We start from the raw sequence: 22,170 nt of genomic DNA, 5'->3' as shown, positions 1-22,170 counted from the left end.
CACACCAGTCCCGGGCCTGGGGCGAGCTGGACAAAGGATTGGGGGTGTAACCACCCCCCTTCCTGGTCCCACCCATAGGGAGGGACCTAGCAGGTAGTCCGGCCCCTAGAATCTGCTTAAAGGTAGGAGCTGTGTCCTAAGACTTTAGACATCCTGGAATCCACTTGAAACTAAGAAGAAGACGGGAACTTCGACATTCTGCTGCACAGAAGACTGAAGAAAATCTCCCCTGTGGTCAGGGAGTGACCACCTTGCTAACGCAAGCACCATCCAGCGAATCACCGTCTGCTTTGCCGCCGCCTCCCGCCGGAGCCCGAGCCCAGAGACTGACAAGACCTGGACCTCCAGACCTCTCACCGCCCGATCCACAGTCCCTGCAAAGAGGAGACCCGTGGAGGCACCGAGACACGTGGAGCCAGCCATCTTGGAACGACTACGACAAGCTGACCAGTGCAACAACCGAGGCTCCCTCCAAGTTGTGCTTTGGGTCCTGAGAAGCCCAACCCTCGAGCAGCATCTGCACCAAAGGTGAGCCCTCCAGCATCTCCACGATCTGCGTGGGGCCCTTCTGCATTTTGCCACTCGACGCGCCTAACCGGTTGCTGGCCCGCTGGCTAGTGGCCATCTTGGCGACGAAATCTACGACAAACACCGCTGGTCTGGTTGCTCCAGACTGGCCCTTGCTCCCCTCCAAAGGAGCAATCCCTCTGACCTTGCTGGTCAGAACCAACAGCTGATTTCCGAATCCTTCTACAATTGCTTTTGCCAAGGCTTGTTTGCTTCAATCAAGTCGCCGACACCGCCGACAGCGAGAGCCTGCGTGGGACAGCTCGTGAGCCGACTCCTGGACGTCGTCGACCTTCAGGGACCACGTGGCTGCGGAGACAAGCTACCCCTCATCACCTGTTTGCACCCGACATCGCCTGGTACCCACCTGGTGCCACGCTGGTCACTGGCTAGTGACTGTGAACACTGTCCCCTCTGCTTACAGGTCTTCAACATCTCCGATCCACTCTTGGATCCACTGCATCTCTTCCCGACCGACCGCCTGCAGCACTTTTGTCTACAGGCCCCACGGAACAGATAGAAGAAACCCGACGCACTTCGAGGCCTATGCACCCGCTTCCTGTGGGTGAGGTAAAGCTGGCACACCTGTGCCCAAGTGTAGTATTACATCTCTAGTGCCTGTGTTCCAAATCTTAAGTTCCTAGGTCATCCGGAAGATTCCTTTTGCAGTAACTTTGTACTTTTTACGCACCCATTGAAACCTATGGGAGCACGCGTGTGACTATTTGCTCTGCACACGCCACCCGTGGACCTCCTGGTCACTAACTGACGTTAGCTCCTTGTAGGCCCAGCGATTCTAGAGGCCCTAGGCCTTTTCCCTTTTCTGTCCGTGGTACTTATACCACTATTTTAGTATATGGTTCGAGTGGCCACCAGGGCCTATCCATATAAAGTGCAACTTCTGTGTATTCTGTGATAATCTTGTTTGACGATTTGTGCTCCTGTGCTCATAAAGAGACTAGGGGTTACTTTGAGAAATAAATACATATATATTTTGAATATATATCTGTGTGGTGTCCTTTCATTGGTATAAAAGGGGGTTACTATTGGTAAAACAGCTTGCTTAACACGCATCACGAGTTTAGCCTCAAAGACTGCTTAGCCTACGCTACCACTAGGGCAGCTAGTCCGAAAAGGTTGACTTACAACCACACCATAAGGGTTGCTTGGCATGGTACAAGGTGGTCACTAGAACTAGTGAACAGCATATACCAGGCCAACTTCTCACAGAGAGGGAGGGAGGTAGAGGGAGGGAGGTAGAGGGAGGTGAAGAGAGAGGTATAGAGGGGTAGAGTGAGAGGTATAGAGGGGTAGAGTGAGAGGTATAGAGGGGTAGAGTGAGAGGTATAGAGGGGTAGAGTGAGAGTTAGAGAGAGGTAGAGGTAGAGAGAGGTAGAGGTAGGTAGAGGTAGAGAGAGAGTTAGAGACAGAGAGGTAGAGACAGAGAGGTAGGTAGAGGTAGAGAGAGAGGTAGAGGTAGATAGAGAGGTAGATAGAGAGGTAGAGAGGTGTATAGAGAGGTAGAGAAGTGTATAGAGAGGCGTATAGAGAGGTAGAGAGGTGTATAGAGAGGTAGAGAGGTGTATAGAGAGGTAGAGAAGTGTATAGAGAGGTAGAGAGGTGTATAGAGAGGTAGAGAGGTGTATAGAGGTGTAGAGAGAGGTAGAGACCGAGAGGTAGAGGTAGATAGAGGTAGAGAGAGGTAGATAGAGGTAGAGGTAGATAGAGGTAGAGGTAGAGAGGTAGAGAGAGGTAGAGAGAGAGGTAGAGAGAGGTAGATAGAGAGAGAGGTAAAGAGGTAGAGAGAGAGGTAGAGGTAGAGAGAGGTAGAGACAGAGAGGTAGAGACAGAGAGGTAGAGAGAGTCAGAGAGGTAGAGACAAAGAGGAGAGACAGAGGGGTTGAGACAGAGGTAGAGACAGAGGTAGAGGGAGGTAGAGAGAGGTAGAGGTAGAGAGAGGTAGAGGTAGAGAGAGGGAGAGAGGGAGAAGTAGAGAGAGGTAGAGGTAGAGAGAGGGAGAGAGGTAGAGAGAGGTAGAGGGACGTAGAGGGAGGGAGAGTGGTAGAGGGAGGGAGAGGGAGGGAGAATGGTAGAGGGATGTAGAGGGAGGGAGAGTGGTAGTGGGAGGTAGAGGGAGGTAGATGGATGTACAGAGGGGTAGAGAGAGGTAGAGGGAGGTGGGGAGAGGAGGGAGGTGGAGATGTAGAGAGGTAGAGATAGATAGAGAGGTCAATAGAGAGGTAGAGAGAGGTAGGTAGAGAGAGGTAGGTAGAGAGAGGTAGAGGTAGGTAGAGAGGTTGAGAGAGGTGAAGGGAGGTGGAGAGGTAGAGAGGTAGAGGTAGATAGAGAGGTAGAGAGAGGTAGGTAGAGAGGTAGAGGTAGGTTGAGAGGTGGAGGGAGGTAGAGAGAGGGAGAGAAGGAGAGGGGGCGATTGAGAGAGGGAGAGAGAGTCAGAGAGAGGGAGGTAGAGAGAGAGTGGTAGAGCAGTTCATCAAAATGCTCAGGTGCCAGGATCAGTTTTTAGGCCACCAAGCTGCGGGTTCATGTTTAATAATTTATTGGGCGATTAATTAAAACACATACGATATACTCAGTAATGCCGGCAAGCTCACCCTTTCTATCTAAACAAGGAGGCACTGTTCGCTCCTGCAGGCAAAACGCCGTGGGATGCGAGGAATGCATCTGAGGGGGAGGGGTGGGGGGTGCGGCCGAGAGCACACTAAGCGTTTCCCTTTCAGGAGCGAGCAGGGGCACCATCTGGTTGCAAGTTAATTACAAACAGATGGTTTCAAAGCTCGCTCCTGCATGGGAATCGACAAACGTGCACGCGTTGCCATTGAAAGCACTGCAAAGGGTGCACGTTTTTGGCCCAAAAAGTGAATCGATTCCTAAAGGTCTCCTCCTATGCAGCGCATAGGCGAGACCTAAATAGATATTAATGGCACAGAAATAATTATACCTAGACACCAGTGTACCCGTAAGTCAGGATTGGCACGTAATAGCTAGAAATTAAAATGAAGCAAGCCGTGTTTGTGAAATGTTCATTACTGTGTCTGCAAGTTTGGGTGGAAGCACGCTTCAGCATCCACATCACGTCATAGATTCTCATTTATGTAGGTTGGTGTTTAGAAATTGGGTAACCAGTTGGTTGTGTGCGTGGTTTATAGATTTTACCAGCCTGTTTACCTGAAAAGTCTTGACCCTCTGTTACTTGGCTTGTATGAAGTAATTGCTTTTGTGCTTTGGCCTTTTTGCAAAGTTGGAATAGTGACTGCTGCATGATTGCGTTAAAAAAGTCTCCCTCCTCCCCCACCCCCACCATTTCATGCCTAACATAAGACACAACTGTAAATTTACTCTTGCAAATGACTCGTCTGGCAGCTAACATCAGATTTGTACAAATGAAATATCCTTTTGAGATTGCAAAACAATATGGCACGTTGTAGCGTGATGCCCGTCGGCCTCATTCATCTGCTTTTTAGGGCTGCCCTATCGTCATATGTTTTTTTTTTCAGTTGGCCTGATGTAATAAAAAATCTGTAAATAAAAAGTACATACATATATACACATACAAAGGGGCGTTTGATCGGCCCTCTTCATCCGTTGTTATGGTCAGCTTTAATTCACGTTTTGCTTTCTCCCATAGCATGGAGCAGTGGGTCAACCCACTTTACCCATTGGATCTCATGCAGTATAGTAACGTGCACATCTGCCTAGCCTGAAGGGCACTTCATTACAAGGGCTGGTGGGTCGGTACTTTACGTTGCCAAGGTTTTTCTCTTTCTTTTCTTAAGCCTTCATGTTTTTTTACTCCTCCTGTTTTTAATGTGTTTTTAGGTCGAAGTAATTTCAACACTGGTAATGCTTCTTAGCGCCAGTGTGATGCACATTAAAACCACAAATGGTTTCTATACCTGTTCGAAGCATGCCCGCCTGATGGAGGGAGCATGTGTTTTATTATAATTATAGGTGATGGTTATATCTATTTATTCTTGTAAAGTTTTTATTGCAGGCACACAGCAGCCATGTTTGGATAAAAACACGATTTCTTTTTTCTATTTATGTGGCGCTATGGTTGCAGCTGTGTTTTTTTGGGCCATTGAATGAGCTTGCCCAGGCCATATGCATTGGCTTTATCAATGACTGATTGGTATATGATTCCCAAATACCAACCATTACTGCGCTGTAAAAGCAAACTTACGTTTAGAATCCCTTTCTGGTTAATTGTGTCCTTCGGTCCAAAGATGTGGATAAAAGCTGCATCCGTTCAAAACGTGTGAAAAAAATAAACATCACTCACGAACAGCTACTTATCACACTCATCCCTCTCTTCGAAGGATTTCGCCCTAAAATTAGAGATATGCAGATGTAAGTTGTATGTATGTATGTATGCGGTTTTTGTGCTGGCACCATTCTTCGATTTAATGGTTTTATAGTTTTCGCTCCTCAGTTAAAATATGAATCATGACACTTTCTGCATGTGCTAGATTTAAGGGTGGAATCCTTTCATCAAGGCCTGCAGGGTTGACATGTGGCTACGTATTTTGTGACTTCAAGTGTCCAACAGTAGTAGAGTCTGCAGCTGGCTGTTTCTTTCCTTAGTGGGTGGCTTACAAGTGCTCGTGCACATTTTGATGGGTAAGAAAATGGGGCTGTGCTGCAGCAGAGAAAAATAGGCTCAGAATCCACCTGTAATCCTTGGCCACGAAAAGACTTGACACACAGGCATAGTATGGATTTTAGTAACTGCGATCGATCTGAACTTCTACACTTTCAATTCTTTATTTTCTTTACTCCTATTTCTCTAACGCTCTTGGGCTTTGTATGCCTCAGAGTGGCTAGCTGTTTCTTTAAAGATTTCTATATGCCTTGATTCAGCAACTGTTTATAATGATAGTTGTATTGTTTGTTTGCATAGATCTAAGGGACCTAATACCTAATATAATGTGAACATTTGACTACTGTTATGACAAACCTTTGAGAGTGGATCTAGGTATTGAGGCTGCCCTGGCGCCTGCAGGGTGCACTAGAAGGGCGGGCCTCTAGTGCCAGCAAGGCACCAGCCCACCCCCCTTCTACTAGGGGACCCCTCGGGGAGGAGTCCCCCCTCTCTGTAGCCTGTGGCTGCAGCACGCTGGGCGCGTCACTTCCGGGGCACAAGGAAGGGGGGGGGGGGGTATATAGGCCTCCCCCACCCTCTTACCTTCCTCTTTTAGCGCCCTGGACACGCCGTCTGGTCGGGCTGCTGGGTACGGTGCCTGAGGTCGTGAGGTCTGCCGATTTCGAAGCGAAGTGAGAGTCAATCACCCATAACCTCCCCCAGGGCCCACCACATAGGCCATTGCCATAGGGGGACCCCGTCCCAGTTGCAAGCTCCCAGGTCCGGGCCCCCAGAGGCCCGCTGGGTTGGTGCCTTCGGCCGGGGGTTGTGGCAAGGGGCAGGGCTGGGGCGGGTTTCAAGCTTCTCGGCCTCACGCTGCGCATCCCTGTCCATGTAGTTGCACACGACGGAGCTTCTCTAGCTCCTCGTTTCACCCTCCAGGCACAGCCTGTCCCGTTACCAGCCCTCTGAGGACTCCAGTGGCAATGCTGCAAGGGGCAGCAAGTGGCGCTGTGGGCCAGACCGCTAGGTGTAGAACCCCACGGGGGTCGGCCTCAGCGTCCATGCTAGGTTTTGGGCGACTCTCTGAAGCCGGACACACCGTGGCTATGCCTCGCCGTCGTGGCGGGTGGCATCCGAGCCGTCAGGAAGTTTGGTGCTCCTGAGCCCCCTCCCCACTTTGCGGGGCCGTGGTGTTTGGTGGGGAGGGATGCGTCCGCATTATGTCTGGGGCAGAGGCGCCTGTTCCTGCTGCTCGTGTGCGACTGCTGCAGTGCTGCTGCTTTGAATCACGGAGGGACGGAGGGCTTCGTGTGGTGGTACAAGTTAGACTTAATTCTCAATGCCCCCCCCATGGGCCCCTCCACTTCTCATAGATGCTAACATATCCGAAAATACCCCCCTGTGTTTTATTCTGCTCGCCCACGCTTGTTGTACGTACGCCACAGTCATTTACAGCGCTGCAGAGCCACCGGAACCTGCAGGGCGCTGTAAAGTGGCTGAATGCATACATAGCTCTGTACGGGGCACACAGGCTTCAAGGTGCTTTACAGGCACCAACTGGGAGAAATGTAACACCCAAAAACAAAAGAGGGGTCTAGGGGAGTACACCCCGTACGAGCCACAGACAGTACTTGGTCCCCAGCTCGGGTCTTGCGCTTACACCAGGATGACCACGTCAGGCCAACAGATAGAAGTACGACAGCCAACGAGACAAGAAAGACCCCTGCCCCGAGGCTGCACCATAGTAACCGCTCTTAATGCCAGCCTTAGACTGTATTTACTGTCACTGCTTTACAATGACTCGAGACACCTCACGCCGGCTCTCTCCTCAATTCACAACTTTCAATGCTGGGGCTTCGGGGTCCACGCGGCGTGTTAAAGGGAGATCAGGGCTGACTCTAGGGCGGTGCGACCGGTCCAACCGCACCGGGTGCTAACTTCGTGTGGGGCGCTAATATGATGATTTTAAAAGCACCTGCTGCTTTCCTGGACTCCGGAAATTTTCAGCCACCAATAAAAATATTTAAATGACTGCAGTGATTAATGCACTTCTTAGAGAAAGAGGGAGAAATCGAAGTTTTGTGTAATGGCAGTTTTTACTCATCGTAAGGTAGCGCAGAGGGTTACTATGCTTGCTGCACAGAACGTGCAGCTCACAAAGTGCATATAATGTAATCAGTCATATAAGCTTTATTTCGATAAAAACATATCTTAAAAGCTGTGGGACACAAGTTAAAAAGCTATAATATAGAAAGTACAAAACATTTTATCAAGTAATAAATGTACCCTAAGTGACTAATAATGTAATGTAAATAGGTCAGTGGGTTACAATTTTGTCAGAGAGACCATATTGTTGCTAACTCTTTGAGTTAAAATCCTAATGAAAAACAGTGAGCAAGTAACTGTTATCAAAGATGCATGCAACCTGCAGGGTATAGGCCAGAGCCTTATGATTTCCCCCCAGTTTTTCATTATCCTAATGTTGCAAAATGGTTTCATTTTGGTAGAAATCAATTCTTATTCTTATTATTAAAGAGAACCCCCCATCCATGCTGCTAGGTTTTAAATTCTAAGTTTCTGATTCTCCTGACCAGGCAGTCTTAAACTATCCTGCCTACCTGTATGGATGACCTGTGACTCCACACCTTCTTGTCCTCTCTCTTATGTAACATTTCCTATGCACTGATTTACACACTAATGATTGATTGTCTCTATGTAATCTGTGTGATGTAAAGTGTTCTGACACCTTACACTGATAGGAGCGGCGCTATAAAATGAATTAAATGCACCTGAGACTGAATGGTTAGGGAGGCTTGAGGGGCACTGTGAAAGGATGGTTATGAAGAATCGTAGTGGAGGTGGTCATTGGGGGCGCCGACAAGCATTGTCGCACTGGGCACCACGAGCGCTAAATCCAGCCCTGAGGGAGATCAGAGAAACATATTTACAATGATTCATGTCTGAACAGCAGGGAATTTCAGAGAGAGTCTGGTATAACATGACAGTTATGGATAAATTATATTTAAATTAAATAACCCTCTTTGTCGCCTGGCACGCCGTTTCCCTTGTCGTGATGCGGGCTTCTGGATACATGAGGCTGGTAAGTGAAGGCACTGCCTCCCCCCTCCTCTCTCCGTCCCACCTCGCGGTGATGCCCGTGCGGCACTCTGCCCCTGCTGCATACCCTGTGGTCTTGCCCTGCAGGAGATCCGCCGGCTCTCCGCTTGTCTGTGCTGCTGTTTTTGTGGCCCGGATCGGGGGCAGAGTTGAGAGGAATTTCAGCCGGCCTCTCCCCGATCAGGCAATCCTAACCCCACTATCCCCCCTTTACAGGGGCAACCAGCCCCATTCACTATTGCTCCGGCCGTGGACCAGCGCCCCCCCCTCCTGGCCCCCCATATGGGAGCATGGTACCGTGGGGTGGCTGGCAGCGAGCGCACACTAGCTGGACTTAGCCCAGGCTCACCAGCGTGCAGCTCCAGCGTGCGGTGAGCGGGTTGGCTGTGCTTCGCATCCCCAAGCAAAGAGGTGCACTTAAGGCACATAGTACCAAATCGAGGTGTCCCCCCTTGATCTGGTTCGGCTAGAGGTGTCGGTACACACGTGTGCGGCCTGCGGGTCACAGGTTCGAGCCCCTATGGGCCAAGGTATAATTTCTCCCCACCAGCAGCAATCCCACCGGGCGCGCGCTCACAGATGTGGCCCCAGTGTGCTGGGGGAGGGGGGGCAGCGAACGACGCAATGCTGAGGCCTCCGTTCAGCGAGCCAGCATTTGCGGGGTGAGTGCCAGGAGAGCCCTTGGGCCCTCCCTGGCCCAGCAGACAAGCTGCTTTCGCCCCAGCTTCAGCATGCTGGGGCGGCTTCGGAAGTGCGGGGTGCCCAGTTCAGTGAACCGCAGCAACCTCGGTTGATTAGTCATGGTATTGCGGGTGGCAAGGTCGAGACAGCTGAGTGATATTAATCACCACCGAGCCTATGCCATGAGTGGATCCCAACAGGGCCTATTCAGACCCACATATTGAGGAAGGCTGTAGGGAGGGACTATGTTGGGTAACCATTACGTACTGGAATTAAACCCTGTGGGTGTACTGTTGCGGCGAGCCCATGTGTGCTCTGATGCGCCGGGAATTACGATGAGGCGCACATAGCTGGTTGCGACCTCTCCCGTGCCCCGGTGTATTCGCTAATAGCCTGCGGCTTGCCGGAGAACCTCATTACTGGGACGCACGAGTTAGGCAGCCCTGACCCCCATAGAGTTCTCTCCAGACAACTGCAGCGCTAGGCCTGCACACCCTGCCAGCTGCTTATCCATAGCATATGGCGATGCGAGCTTTCGGCAATCAGCAATGGGGGTTCAGAGCATTGATATCTTGGGGCGCACATGGCTGCTCGCAGTTCACCGGAGGCAACAAGCTCCAGACCGCCTGTTACGATGGTGAAGGTGCGGGGTCACGGCACAGGGAGGCCCACTCCAGCCGCTCCAACGTTGACCGGCAATCGTGACATAACACAGCAGGGAGCATTTTACAGTAACAAATTTGAGAAATTTAGTTCTTATGCGAAGTGTGGAACACATAGCCCAAGCAGCGCATGGTGAAGCTTTGCAGGTAGGCATACTGGGGTCGGTAATTGGAGCGCTGTGGGTCGGTAGTGCGACCATTGATGTTAGTTTTGCTCCCACAGGTTGAGAGGATTAAAAAGAAACTAGTTCTGGGTTGGCACCAATTTGATAAGGGACTGTGTTCTTTGCAAGCACATGGAGTTGGCTAACCGGTGGGTGGCTAACATACAATCAAGGGACCATTCACAAATGTGGGCAATTCCAAAGGTGGTCTAAGCAGCCTTATGCATCATAGGTTTAAAGCATTCAAGAAGGATATTAAGGGATTATTTTGAACATGCTCTGGTACCCTAAAGGTGTTGATTGTCTCATGACTTCAGCTTTGCAAGTATAAACTCCTGAGGAGTTGCCTCGGTTCACTGGTCTTCAGTTAATCAGCTTTCATGGCTGCAGTTCCAGAGTTTTCATTTTCCGTTAGGTTCAGGGATAGCTCTCCACCAGCCAAGGTCACATGACCGCAGATTATGCGTAGGCAGGTAAAGAAAGCACCTGGTTTGAGGTTCCCTCTGATAGCAAGAGCCTTTGCAGCGCGGGGAGCTGTTACAGTGTTATGCCTCTTTTAAGTCACCTAGAAAACAACACTGGGTTGTGGCTCAAAAAACTCAGCTAAACTGAGCCAAAAATACAAGAAAACAGAACAAGTAGTTCAAGCTGAGAAATATTCAACACAATACTTTACTGACTCCTAAAGAGAAATGAAACTGAAAAGGAGGGCTTTATGAATTTCCTTATTATTTAATGGAAATGATTTGAATTTATTTCATATTTCAAAACATAATTTTACGCAAAGACATTTCTTTTGTTGCGCTAAGGTCTTATATACAAAAAATTTTTTTACAAAACATATATTACAATAGCAAACAACTGATAATCCCCTGGAAACAAATAGAAAATATGTACAAACATCATCAAACACTCATGGCCATTATACTCATGCATACACAGCAAACATACAAAAAATATCAAAAACAAAGTCCTTGTGGTGACCTTCTTTCCCTTGTACCATCAATTACAACTCAGTTTGAATGTTCAAAAAAACATTTCATTATTACATTACCCACAATGAATATAACCAATTGTTTTTTAGACTTTACAAAAAAGAAAATTTTTGAAAGCGGTGCAACACAAGGAGAATGAGAACTGGTCGGCGCGTTTCGAACCCCAAAATTTGAGGGTTCTCCTCAGGACCAACCAATTTCTTAAAGCGTGAAAATCTATCTGCCTGAAGAGGATGCAAATCGTAGCCAATCCAGAGGGACTGCAAAAAGAGAACGTATCCTCTTTTCCGGCTGTCTATGATTGAATCCTTATGTATTTAGATAAGTTTTGCGGTCAACTTCAAGATGCTTTTCCCGCGCCGGAATCGGGAGAACATTTTCCATCCGTCCACAACCTTGTCAATCCACGAGTGAGGAAGCTCCTCACTCGTGGATTGACAAGGTTGTGGACGGATGGAAAATGTTCTCCCGATTCCGGCGCGGGAAAAGCATCTTGAAGTTGACCGCAAAACTTATCTAAATACATAAGGATTCAATCATAGACAGCCGGAAAAGAGGATACGTTCTCTTTTTGCAGTCCCTCTGGATTGGCTACGATTTGCATCCTCTTCAGGCAGATAGATTTTCACGCTTTAAGAAATTGGTTGGTCCTGAGGAGAACCCTCAAATTTTGGGGTTCGAAACGCGCCGACCAGTTCTCATTCTCCTTGTGTTGCACCGCTTTCAAAAATTTTCTTTTTTGTAAAGTCTAAAAAACAATTGGTTATATTCATTGTGGGTAATGTAATAATGAAATGTTTTTTTGAACATTCAAACTGAGTTGTAATTGATGGTACAAGGGAAAGAAGGTCACCACAAGGACTTTGTTTTTGATATTTTTTGTATGTTTGCTGTGTATGCATGAGTATAATGGCCATGAGTGTTTGATGATGTTTGTACATATTTTCTATTTGTTTCCAGGGGATTATCAGTTGTTTGCTATTGTAATATATGTTTTGTAAAAAATTTTTTTGTATATAAGACCTTAGCGCAACAAAAGAAATGTCTTTGCGTAAAATTATGTTTTGAAATATGAAATAAATTCAAATCATTTCCATTAAATAATAAGGAAATTCATAAAGCCCTCCTTTTCAGTTTCATTTCTCTTTAGGAGTCAGTAAAGTATTGTGTTGAATATTTCTCAGCTTGAACTACTTGTTCTGTTTTCTTGTCTTTTAAGTCACCTGGCATTCTGTTAATGATTATCGAGTTTCAGATAGAAGGGACAGGTTGTCTAGTATCGGTTACGTCTCTATAATGCCCCAGATAAAATGCTTACATGGTTCGTCTGGCCATGGCTGGGTTTCACACACACTTTACCTGTTTGGCAGGGGGGTATGGTTGATTTCCGTTGATGGGTGGTGTTGCTTAGTGGAATGGTCCCACTTGCACTTGAGCTGCCTATTCATTGAAGGCGCTGTTCAGGGTGGACCCTTCAGCGGTGCCTTGGTGAGTGACTTGCGCAGGGGGTTGGGTTTGTGGTGCCTTTCCTTTGGAGTCGGGATTTTCAGTGTAAACCTCGGTGTCCTGTTTGGCGCCTGGGTGGCGTGCGCCGTGGAAATGTCTGTTTCGTATTATTGCATTGAGCGAAGATTTAGCTGCTTGGCCAACAAGGTCCTTTGGCCACCAGGAGTTATGCATGTGGCCCTATTCAATGTCTTATTGATGTATTTGCTACTGTTGACAAAGGGTAAAATGGTTGTCGGTTTTGGCCGGGGCTCGGCAAGTATGGTTTCATCTTTCACCACCTAACACTTGTGCATTATCGGCCTAGAACCCAAGTATACTTCACGGGGCTCTGCTCACACCAAAGTGGGTCAAGATCACACAAAGCACAGGGGGAGAGTGCGGTCTCAGCCGTATATGGGAAGGTTGAGAAATATGCCAGAGGTAGCGTATATGACATCACAGATTTGATCAGTGATATTATCATGGTTCATCCTTTGTCCCAATATAGACAAAAGCCATGGACAGGCTCTGTTTTGGCAAAGAATAGTTATGTTGTCTCCGCATGTGCCTTTCTCGCAGTACAACGAGGTCAATTTTGTCTCCAACGCGGGGATTGGGCGCCACTATTCCGTTTCCAAAGGGCTCCTGCTTTCGGCACCTAGTTTATGTACAGGTGACCTGTCTGGCTGTTGCGGAAGTTGATTAGTGTAGTGGTCCCATTTGCGGTTGAGCTTGCTATTCATCGAATGGAGACATTTAATGAATGTTCAACACGTTAAGGTGACAGTCCCACCAGTTCAGAATGGAAGCATTTTCAATATGCTACGCAGGGAAGCCAGAATTGTGGCTTCAGTTATCTTATACAACTAACAAGCATTGTTAAGCCAAGGGTACTGGCTTGTAGTAAGGTACTGTGGTTTGTAGTATATATGCGGAGGCAATGTCAGAAGCCGCAAAATAACAGTCTGCCTTTGCCGCTGGTTATCAGCCCAATGGTGGGAAAGTATAATTTTACACTTACTCAATTAATTTCAACGCAAAGAGAGGCCCTGCGAAATACTGGACTGCATTGCGCAATTGGCTACGAGGGCCTTCATGGGGAACACCTGCGGGTACCATATAGAATCAGGTACCATGTACACCGGGTGGGCATTCCCCTGCAGCCAAGGGCCGGTATCGGGTAGCTTCAGTAACACATATTCACCTGCGCTTTAACCAGGGCAGCAGGTGGGTGGTGTTAGTTGTCAGCTAACAAGTGTGCGGTGGCGCGGAAAAGTTTGGTAAACACTGCGTTCGTGCCAATTGGCGACGGTATTTTCGACCTTTTGGCGTCCCAAAATCTGGAACGGGCAGGTATTTGCACACAACCTTTCCCCCTGGTTCTGCAGACTTGTCTGCCCCCCCCCCCCCGGGTTATCCTTCTGCGGGCTCGAACCAGACAATAGAAGGGGCATCTTTTGGGATTGGGGTCCCTAACACGTTGATAGTCAAGCGCTGGGGTAGATGTACCATGTCAGGCATGGTCACCATTGGGGTTGTCCCCAAGTTCTGGGGTCAAAGTGGGTTGGAGCATTAAGTCTTCGGTCCTGGGGTAGCATCCAGCAACCCTTCAATCCAAGTAAGGGCAGTTAGACTAGATAAGTATCAGCGAGTGGGTAACATACACTGGCTAGTCGGCGTCATCGTGCCCCGGGGGCATGCGCGCTTTACAAATACACAAACTGCAATCAGAAGGGTGCCAAGTGGCATAACGAGTAAAGATGTTTAAGAGGTGTGTCTCTGGCGTTACAGCTGGGTGGAGCCAGTCCCACTTAGAGGTACGGCCGGGGGATAATGGTGTGCTCCTTTAGATCCCCATGACCTAGGCGGTGTGTGGCATCTCCCACATCAAAGGATAGGCGATAGATTACAGACAGTGAGCTCTGTATCGAATCAGCAGATTCTCTAAGCGGGTATGCCTAGGGGGCTTCCCAGAGGGAGCTGAGCGGTCGCAATTCCTATAGAGTATATGGGATGCAGGGAAAGTGCTGGGGTGCAGCCGTGCCCAATGTTCATACACCGTTATGGACCTCCATGTGCGCATTGAGTTAACGAGTAAAGGTTAGGAACGGTCTCCTAACAAGTGAGTGCTGGCCCAGAGATCGTAGACACATGTGTCCTGCACACACGGTGCCAGAAGGGTGGCATCCAGTGTGATCAGCAAATAGGCGGGGCATCGTGAGCTAGGGTGTCTAAAACTGTCCCGCCCCGTGTGGGATGGGGAAGAGTCATGTGACGCAGTGGAACCTTGCGGCGTGAGGTGTTAGTGCTTGGCACAACTCCACAGGCATAGGGCGTTTGTTTCTACAGACACTAGCTGACCCAAGCGAACGTCTAGGGCTATTGGGAGATAGATTGGGCATCGATATCCAGTAGGGATGTCCTTTCATCAAGATTTGCAGGAGGCTCCAGACAGACGATCTAGCAGGCAAGACTATAGATATTTTGGTGGGGGACCCTGGCGGCGACGATGGCCACCTCCAGAGCTGTGGCGGAGTTACAGGGCGATCTGGAAGCAAATGGGTATCGAAGGAAGGATACCTCTGCGTGGCACCATAGGGGGTGCCAGAGCCCAGAAGCCTCGTGGGAGGTTCCTGGAAAACCATGTCGGCGCCCCGTTAGTCCTTCGGGCGGTTGTGGGCCTGAACAACCGGGGGCTTGCCTTGCTACGCTCCGCCCTGAAAGGGGCGTGAGTAATAAGGGACCGTGATCCGGGAAGAGGATCACCGAAGGGGCAGCACAGACGGGGTTCGCCCCAGTGCTGCTTGGCTCATCAGGCGGGCAGGCGGCCCAGTTGGTTGCCTGCCCTTGGATCGCCCGTAAGATAACCCACCATATTACATAACGGTGTATGTAGTAAACCTGCAGCAGTTTCTTTCCCAAACAAAAAATTGTGTGGTGTGTTTTATTTATGCGTAATAACGTGCATGCTATGGTGGGGGGGTGGGGACTGTTGCCTCCTGCTGGTGCTATGCTTGATCTGCCCTCAGTGAGTTTTGTATCTCGGCCTAAAATCTCTTCAGTTGACAATTTTTGGTAATTGAGACTTACTCTGTCCTTGTGCACAAATCATCCTTGATCTGTGCACGAGCTTTCATTGTACCTCCATTATGCCGCTTCATGGCTTGCTATGTCTTGAATTTGGGGCTTTCTAGTTGCAGCTACTCTTTGCTCTTCATGAATGCATTAGTAACTCTTGTCCTGTGTGTAATTAGATCTAGTCTTTCAATGTAGTAATCTGTAATAAAAGCTTTAAAATGATAGAAGTGTAAGGAAGCAGCGTCTTCCAATGTCATTTACTATTATTTCTGATCTAGTATTCTTATTCCCTCTCCATTCACTGTGGTCATCTCCCTGTGTGCACTGATAGATATTAACTGTGCAGTGTGATCGGCGAGCCCGCTTGACTGTCTCTTTTTACTAGGAGCTAATATATGTTCGGCTTCTGTTAGACTCAGTCATTCTCGCTGCCGTGTTGGGATTTATGGAGACTGTCTGTGGTAGATGTGTATGCCTTTATGGTACACTCATACGTGATCATCCTGTCGATCTGCTAAGGTGCAGTCTCCTGTTATAACTACTGTTTTGTTCACCCAGCTGCCGCCTCACAAAAATATCGGTGTAATTTAGGCCACCATCTGTGAACAAGGGAAAATAGTTGTTTAAGTATAGTCACCTAGAGAGAGCCTTCACGTCGCAATGTAATTTTTAAAGCTGATTTTAAGAGTGAATTGCCAGACTTCTGTTTGTTTATTTAAGCCCAACCATGAATAAAAGTACAATTAAGCCAGTTGCGTGCAGGTTTCCGGGTTGTGGTTCATAGATTACTCTTGGAGATAAGTCTGGGATATGTGAGGAGGAAGCCTTCTCCGCTTTTCATTTCCTCGTGAATCGCGTACTTGTTTAGTGCAGTTCTCGCCTTTTTTGCTTCCTTCAGAGATTTCTTTGGTGTGCTCCTGTAATTTTTTTTTTTTTTTTTTTTACAATCCTTGTTAGGCCTGCACGAGTAAATACAGTTCATATGGGTGCAAAGACCAGATTGATTCAAGAGGACAATTGGCAGGTGTCACGGTTTGCTTTCTCGGTTTTCCCACAGTGTGTACAGAGACCATCACTCTGCGAGTCAATGGTTGTTTGAGTTTCTGAATGCAGCATGTCTTAAATAGTCACAGTCAAACTTTATATTATAAACACCATCTTTTCCTTTGTATTTTGTCAAAACCATGTTCTCCACAAAGAAAAATGTCACCTCTCACCCTTTTGGGAGTGTATTTGGGGCATATTAACAAGGGCTTTATCTCTGCTTTTTTGGCTTTAAAAGCCAAAAAAGCAGAGATAAAACTAGCGCCCTATCAACAACAGGGTGCTAACACGCAAATTTGCATGTTAGCACCCTTTTACTCTACGCTTCCCCTTGCATCTCTAATGAGATGCAAAGGGGGCGTTCCAGAGTAAAATAATAGGAGAAATGTCGCTAAGCGACATTTCTCCTATTATCAAGAATATCGCTAACCCTGTTAGAGACAAAAAAAGCAGCGCTAACCATGGTTAACGCTGCTTTTTTACGTCTGGTATCTTTCTGACTTAGCCATGATATCCTATGGAAGGAGGATATCATGGCTAAGTTTGCCTGTCCCTATCAACAAGCTAACGTGAGATTATCGCTGGGTTTCCAGCCATAATCTCACGTTAGCCACTTAGCGTGAGGATTTTTATCGCTATTGAGATAAGCGTTGCTAATAGCACGCTATCTCAGCGATAAAAATCCACGCTAGCCGGCGATAATTATCCTAGCGCTAAGTGCGCTTAGCGATAATTATCGCCGATTGTTGTTGATATGCCCCATAGTTCCCAATATATTAAAGCCGTCATTGGTCACTCATGTGTACAATGCTACAGTAGCAGTAGCATGCTTGACGTATGATCCTTCATCCCTTTTGATTCTTAGTGGTGGAAAAGATGTGAAATTTCCTTTGAAAATACATGTAATTCTTTCCTATGTCCTTGTGTCTCCCCCACCTCAGTTCACTTACTGTTATCCATTTGGTATACCTCTGGAATGTTGAAATAGAACGTTAGAGGGGTCGGGCGGAATAAATGTTTTGAACACATTGGGTGGATGAGGTTCTAGAGAAACGGATCTATTTGTATGCTACAGAATAAAGAAAGCTCTTCAGCACTTTCATGTACCTGCTTACTTCCATACAGCAATCTTGGCGACGACGGATGGGATTATTGTGACTCTATAAAGAGGTGTTGGTAGTACGATCCTGCGATACCTTGATAGTGTTATAATTCCCGTGTGCCATCCTTCTAAAGCATGGTGTTCTCAGGATAGGCTGTCCTTATCTGTCCTCAGTGTAGAAGTCTTTCCCCCTCTCTCTTCATGCTGCAGGGATTTGATTCTCCAAGACGAATCTCACTTTGCAGAAGAGCTGATAAGTCCTGCGAATGACCCAAACCATTTAGGTTATGTGACCTTGAGCTCCTGCCGCCTTGATTCTCTCACGTGTGAGTAACTGAAGGCAGGTTTTAGATTTATCCCTTTTTTTGTCTTCCTGACTGGATTTATTCCCGAAGGTAAGGCGCTCCAGGCCTCGTTCTGTGCTGGGTACCATTATAGTTTCCAATTAATTTTGTGCAGTCTTGCATTTCACTACGGAACGCCAATAATGGCCTGTAACTCCCTCATCTGCTCTATGTCCTCCATTCTCGAGCATTCCTGAAAAAAAATATTATAATAAAAAATATACATGGATCTAATACTAAACAGCTTAAATATATATTGTGAACGATTGGCCTACTATCTTGTAATTTTTCTTGTTCCATTTCATTATTCCATTAATCCTTTATTACACAAGTACATACTGCAATTTTCTCCTTTTTAACTACGCAAAGCGAGCCGCCACAAAAATTCTTGCAAAACCAGGGCAAGCCTTCCGTTCCCTGAAAGAAATGGAAAGAAGAATTCTTAAACTATATTGTTGTCATTGGTGCCATTGATGCTAATAAAATGTCTGTGGAGTACCGCAAAGGCATTCTTCTACATTGTTTGGGATCAGAAGATCAAGAGACCTTCCGAATTCTACCTAAGGTTGAAACACCTGAGGCAGAAGATGAGGACGATGACTATGAAGAAGCCTTAGTGCATCTTGAAGTATATCTTAAACTTACAATTAGTATTACCCTTGAAAGGTATCCGTTTTACACTTGTGGAGCTAAAGAAGGCAAATCTTTTGATAAGTCTTTGACTGCACTTATTTATTTTTAAATATATTTAATCAATTTTAGTCAAACAATATAATAAACTACAAATAAAGCATGGTAATCTTATGAAGTCAAGCAGCCAGCAAAAGAACATCCCCTACCCAGAATCCGCCCCTACCCCCATCACTCCCTATCATTCAAAAGGAATGACCACATCTTACGCTTACCTACCCCTTCCATACCCCGGATTACACAATAGCTGAACTACCCCATCCTCTCCAATCCCAGCATCAAAGTCTGTCTTTCTCCCCATATTTTCTTATATTTACGCATGCATCCCTGCCCCTCTTATACCATTTTCTCCTTCTCTTTGTACAACGCCATCTCTTCTCACCACTCTATCAACCTCGGACAAAGCGAGATGCCCCAATGTCTAGCAATTTCTCTTTGCTGTAGCGTAACCCAGGTTAATCAAGAGCCTGGCATAGGAAGAGATGCCTGATTCTGTTCAAATCCCCAACAGCGCCCATGATGCAATCAATGGTAGGGGCTTCCCAACCACCTCCCTAGGTGTGATGTCACTCCCTCCCAGAAGGTCGTCAAATTTGGGCACACACACAGTGTGTGGAGGAAAGTACCGCTTTGGCCGCACCGTCTGAGGCAGCTGTCATCTGTAGCCTGGCCTATAGTATGTAACAAGACTGGGGTGTAGTAAGTTCTATGTAGGATTTTGAGTTGATTGAGATTGAAATTAGCCTGTATGGCCACCACTCGGGGGATCTGTAGTGTTCCCCCCCCCCCAGTCCACATTCTCCAATTCTCCCACTTCAGCCTGCCATCGTTCCTGAGCCTTGTTCAGTCTCCCTGCTTATTTATTAACCTTGTCGCATACGTGAGAGAAAAGGCCCTGCTGTCTAATAGTCATCCAATAGCCAGAGCTCTAATGAGGAATCCATCTTAGTTTCTTCATTCCAAGGGATCCTGGCTTGTAATGCTTGTTTTTAGTTGTAGGTATTTAAAGGTTTGTGATGAGTCCATGTCATATTCCTCCTGCAAATGTGAAAACGTGACCGACCGTCCCAGTTGCCTCCCACACATCCTCTAAGGAGGGAGATGCCAATCAAGTTCACCCATAGGTCTCATAGCGCTAGCTGATATTCAGAGAACCAGAAGAGGTGGGGCAAAGAGCTAAAATAGGCAGGTTTTGAGGGCTTTGGGGAATTTTTGGTGATCGGTTTCCAAGCGAAGATGTTGAGGCAATGTGTTCCATATTTCAGGAGCAATTCTTGAAAAGGATCTGCAACCGTTCCTTACTGTGCGGACCTTGGGTAGAGTTAGAAATTGTTTACTGGTGGAACAAAGGGTTCTAACTGGCTGGTGTTTTATGAGTTTCTTTGCTAAATATTGCGGTCCTTTATTGTTTAGTGTTTTGTGTACCAAACAGCAGAGTTTGAAATTGATCCTCTTTCTGGTAGAGGTCTTTAGACTGGGCATCGATGGAGAGCGGGGGGATGTTTAAGACCAGCCTTGCCGCCGTATTCTGTAGAACCTGAAGCTTTGTCAGATGCTTTTCATTTATGGATGCAAGTAGCGCATTTCCATAGTCAAAACGACTAAAGATTAGACCCTGTACGAGGGGCATGCGAGAGGGAAGGGGAATCCATTTGAAGATTTTCCTAAGATTGCGCATTAGACCGTAGCTGGTGCGAACCACGGAGTTAACGTGGTCCGCCATGGAGAGTTTATTATCTATTATCACTCCAAGATTGCGGGCTGCTGTCTTGGGTGGGGGACAGGGTCCCAAAGAGGACGGCCACCAGTCAGAGGTCCATAGTTTCTGTGCATCACCAAAGAGCATGATTTCTGTTTTACACGCGTTGAGTAATAGGTGGTTATTTATCATCCAGTCGTTTACGGTTGTCATGCATTGTTTGAATCTTTGTTGAGTGTCGGTGGGATCAGGTCCGAGGGTGATTAGTAATTGCGTGTCATCGGCGTATGACACTGTTTCAAAACCATGGGCTCTGATTATCTTAGCCAAGGGCGATACATATAGGTTAAACAGATCCCATCGAGGGAAATCCAAATCACATTATGAGAGATGTCAAGCTAAAACTTTTGTGTTTAATTTTGGAAGCTTTGTGAAAGTTAAGATATCTGGCCATGCCACGAAGAGTTGTTCTAAATATTCCAGGCACATGAACAATGTAAAATTAAATAGAGGCGGTATAATTACTCAAGATGCTAAATGTTGGAGCATGAGAATGTTGGCATTTTGTGCATGTACAAAACAAGCTATGCAGGATGAGTTGCTTGGAGATATTATTGTAATGGGAAGAAAGGCACTCAGTTTTTTAAGAATCTGTTTGAAAAACTAATTTTTAGAAAATCCTAAAAGGAAGGGGTGCTTCCGAAATTTGGGCTGTCTGTCTGATCAGGCCCAGAAGTGAAGTGTTTAGTGATGCAAGTGCTTCGCCTTGCTTCGGAGCAACGTACCCACCAGCCTCAGCTGGAAACGTTCTAAGTTACTTATTCAGTTTCAACAATTTCATAACAATGTGGTTAAATCATAATTAACATATATAAACTTCGCTCTATTAATTTTGCACAGTGATTGATTTAATCAAAATATACATTTCACAGCGATGTTTACATAGTATACAGGTATCAGAATTTCAATATGATCTGATTCGCCCAATGCATTTCGGGCCTTTAGCGGCCCTTCGTCAGGGGCTTCTCTGCAAATGAAAAAAATACAATCATAATAACGTCGGTGTACAGGAGAGCTACATATACAAGCAATACATATTTAAAAACTCCACATAATTTTTTACATAGAAAAAATGTCCTTGTATCAAAGAGAAAAGGTTTGTGATAAGAATGATCCACAGTAAAAACCAGTCACCCTGTGTGGTGAAAAAATCGTGCAAACCAAACTTAACAGAATACCTGATTATCTGGTACTCTCCCTGGCTGCAAAAAGGTAAAACAACTTCCGTAACTAAACAAACTTCCTCCTTAAATAAAAGATAATGAACGGACAGCCGTCCCTCAATTTAACTGACCTGCAAAATGAACCTGATCCTCGTGAACACTCCTTCACCGGATCAACTGTGGGAAAAGCGTATACAAAAAAAATGCTTACTAACAAGGCTTAACTTGCTTCTCTGCGTGCCTACACCACTCATACGTATCCGTCTAAACTAAACAACGGTGACCCTCACCTATACTGAGAAAACATCTTGACTTCTCGTGACCTCCAGGTAAACAGCTAACCGAGCTCTTCAAAGCCGTGCTTAATCATCTGATCGGCGTCTACCTTATACGGACCTATTCTAATCGGCAAAGAAATAGGACTATGAATCTCTACTGCAAATACGGGCCGCCATTTTCAAATGGGAATCAGTTGCTATAATCCTAATAGATAAATACAGCCACGACTTTCAATGAGAAACGTAATCCCATAAAAAAGTAAACGAACGAAAATGTGAAAATAATGTGCAAAATTAAATAGAAAGGAGAGGAGAAAATTCGGAATATACCTCTAAAAAAGATAAAAACTAAAACAGTTTAAGGACATTCATAATATAAACGTCTGTATGTCTCCTGTAGCTTGCTTGGAGATATTGACACTGAACATGGTCATG

General features: G+C 46.6%; 2 long non-coding RNA genes across 2 annotated transcripts in view; one reads left to right on the top strand and one right to left on the bottom strand.

The window, feature by feature from the left end:
• Positions 1-5,786: 5,786 nt before the first annotated feature.
• LOC146769614 (uncharacterized) overlaps positions 5,787-22,170 on the top strand; it is a 144,746-nt gene continuing 128,362 nt past the window's right edge. The window contains exon 1 of the long non-coding RNA XR_014976119.1: positions 5,787-5,859. This is a non-coding gene — a long non-coding RNA (uncharacterized LOC146769614). The remainder of the gene's footprint in view (positions 5,860-22,170) is intronic.
• Positions 21,121-21,837, bottom strand: LOC146769615 (uncharacterized). The gene is made up of 3 exons (XR_014976120.1): positions 21,748-21,837; positions 21,589-21,634; positions 21,121-21,261 (listed from the first exon to the last, which is right to left on the bottom strand). It is a non-coding gene; the product is annotated as an uncharacterized LOC146769615 (long non-coding RNA).

This window comes from Triturus cristatus, unplaced genomic scaffold (assembly GCF_964204655.1).
Source record: "Triturus cristatus unplaced genomic scaffold, aTriCri1.1 SCAFFOLD_157, whole genome shotgun sequence".
NCBI classification, from domain to species: domain Eukaryota; kingdom Metazoa; phylum Chordata; class Amphibia; order Caudata; family Salamandridae; genus Triturus; species Triturus cristatus.
This window is presented reverse-complemented; position numbering and strand designations above follow the sequence as displayed.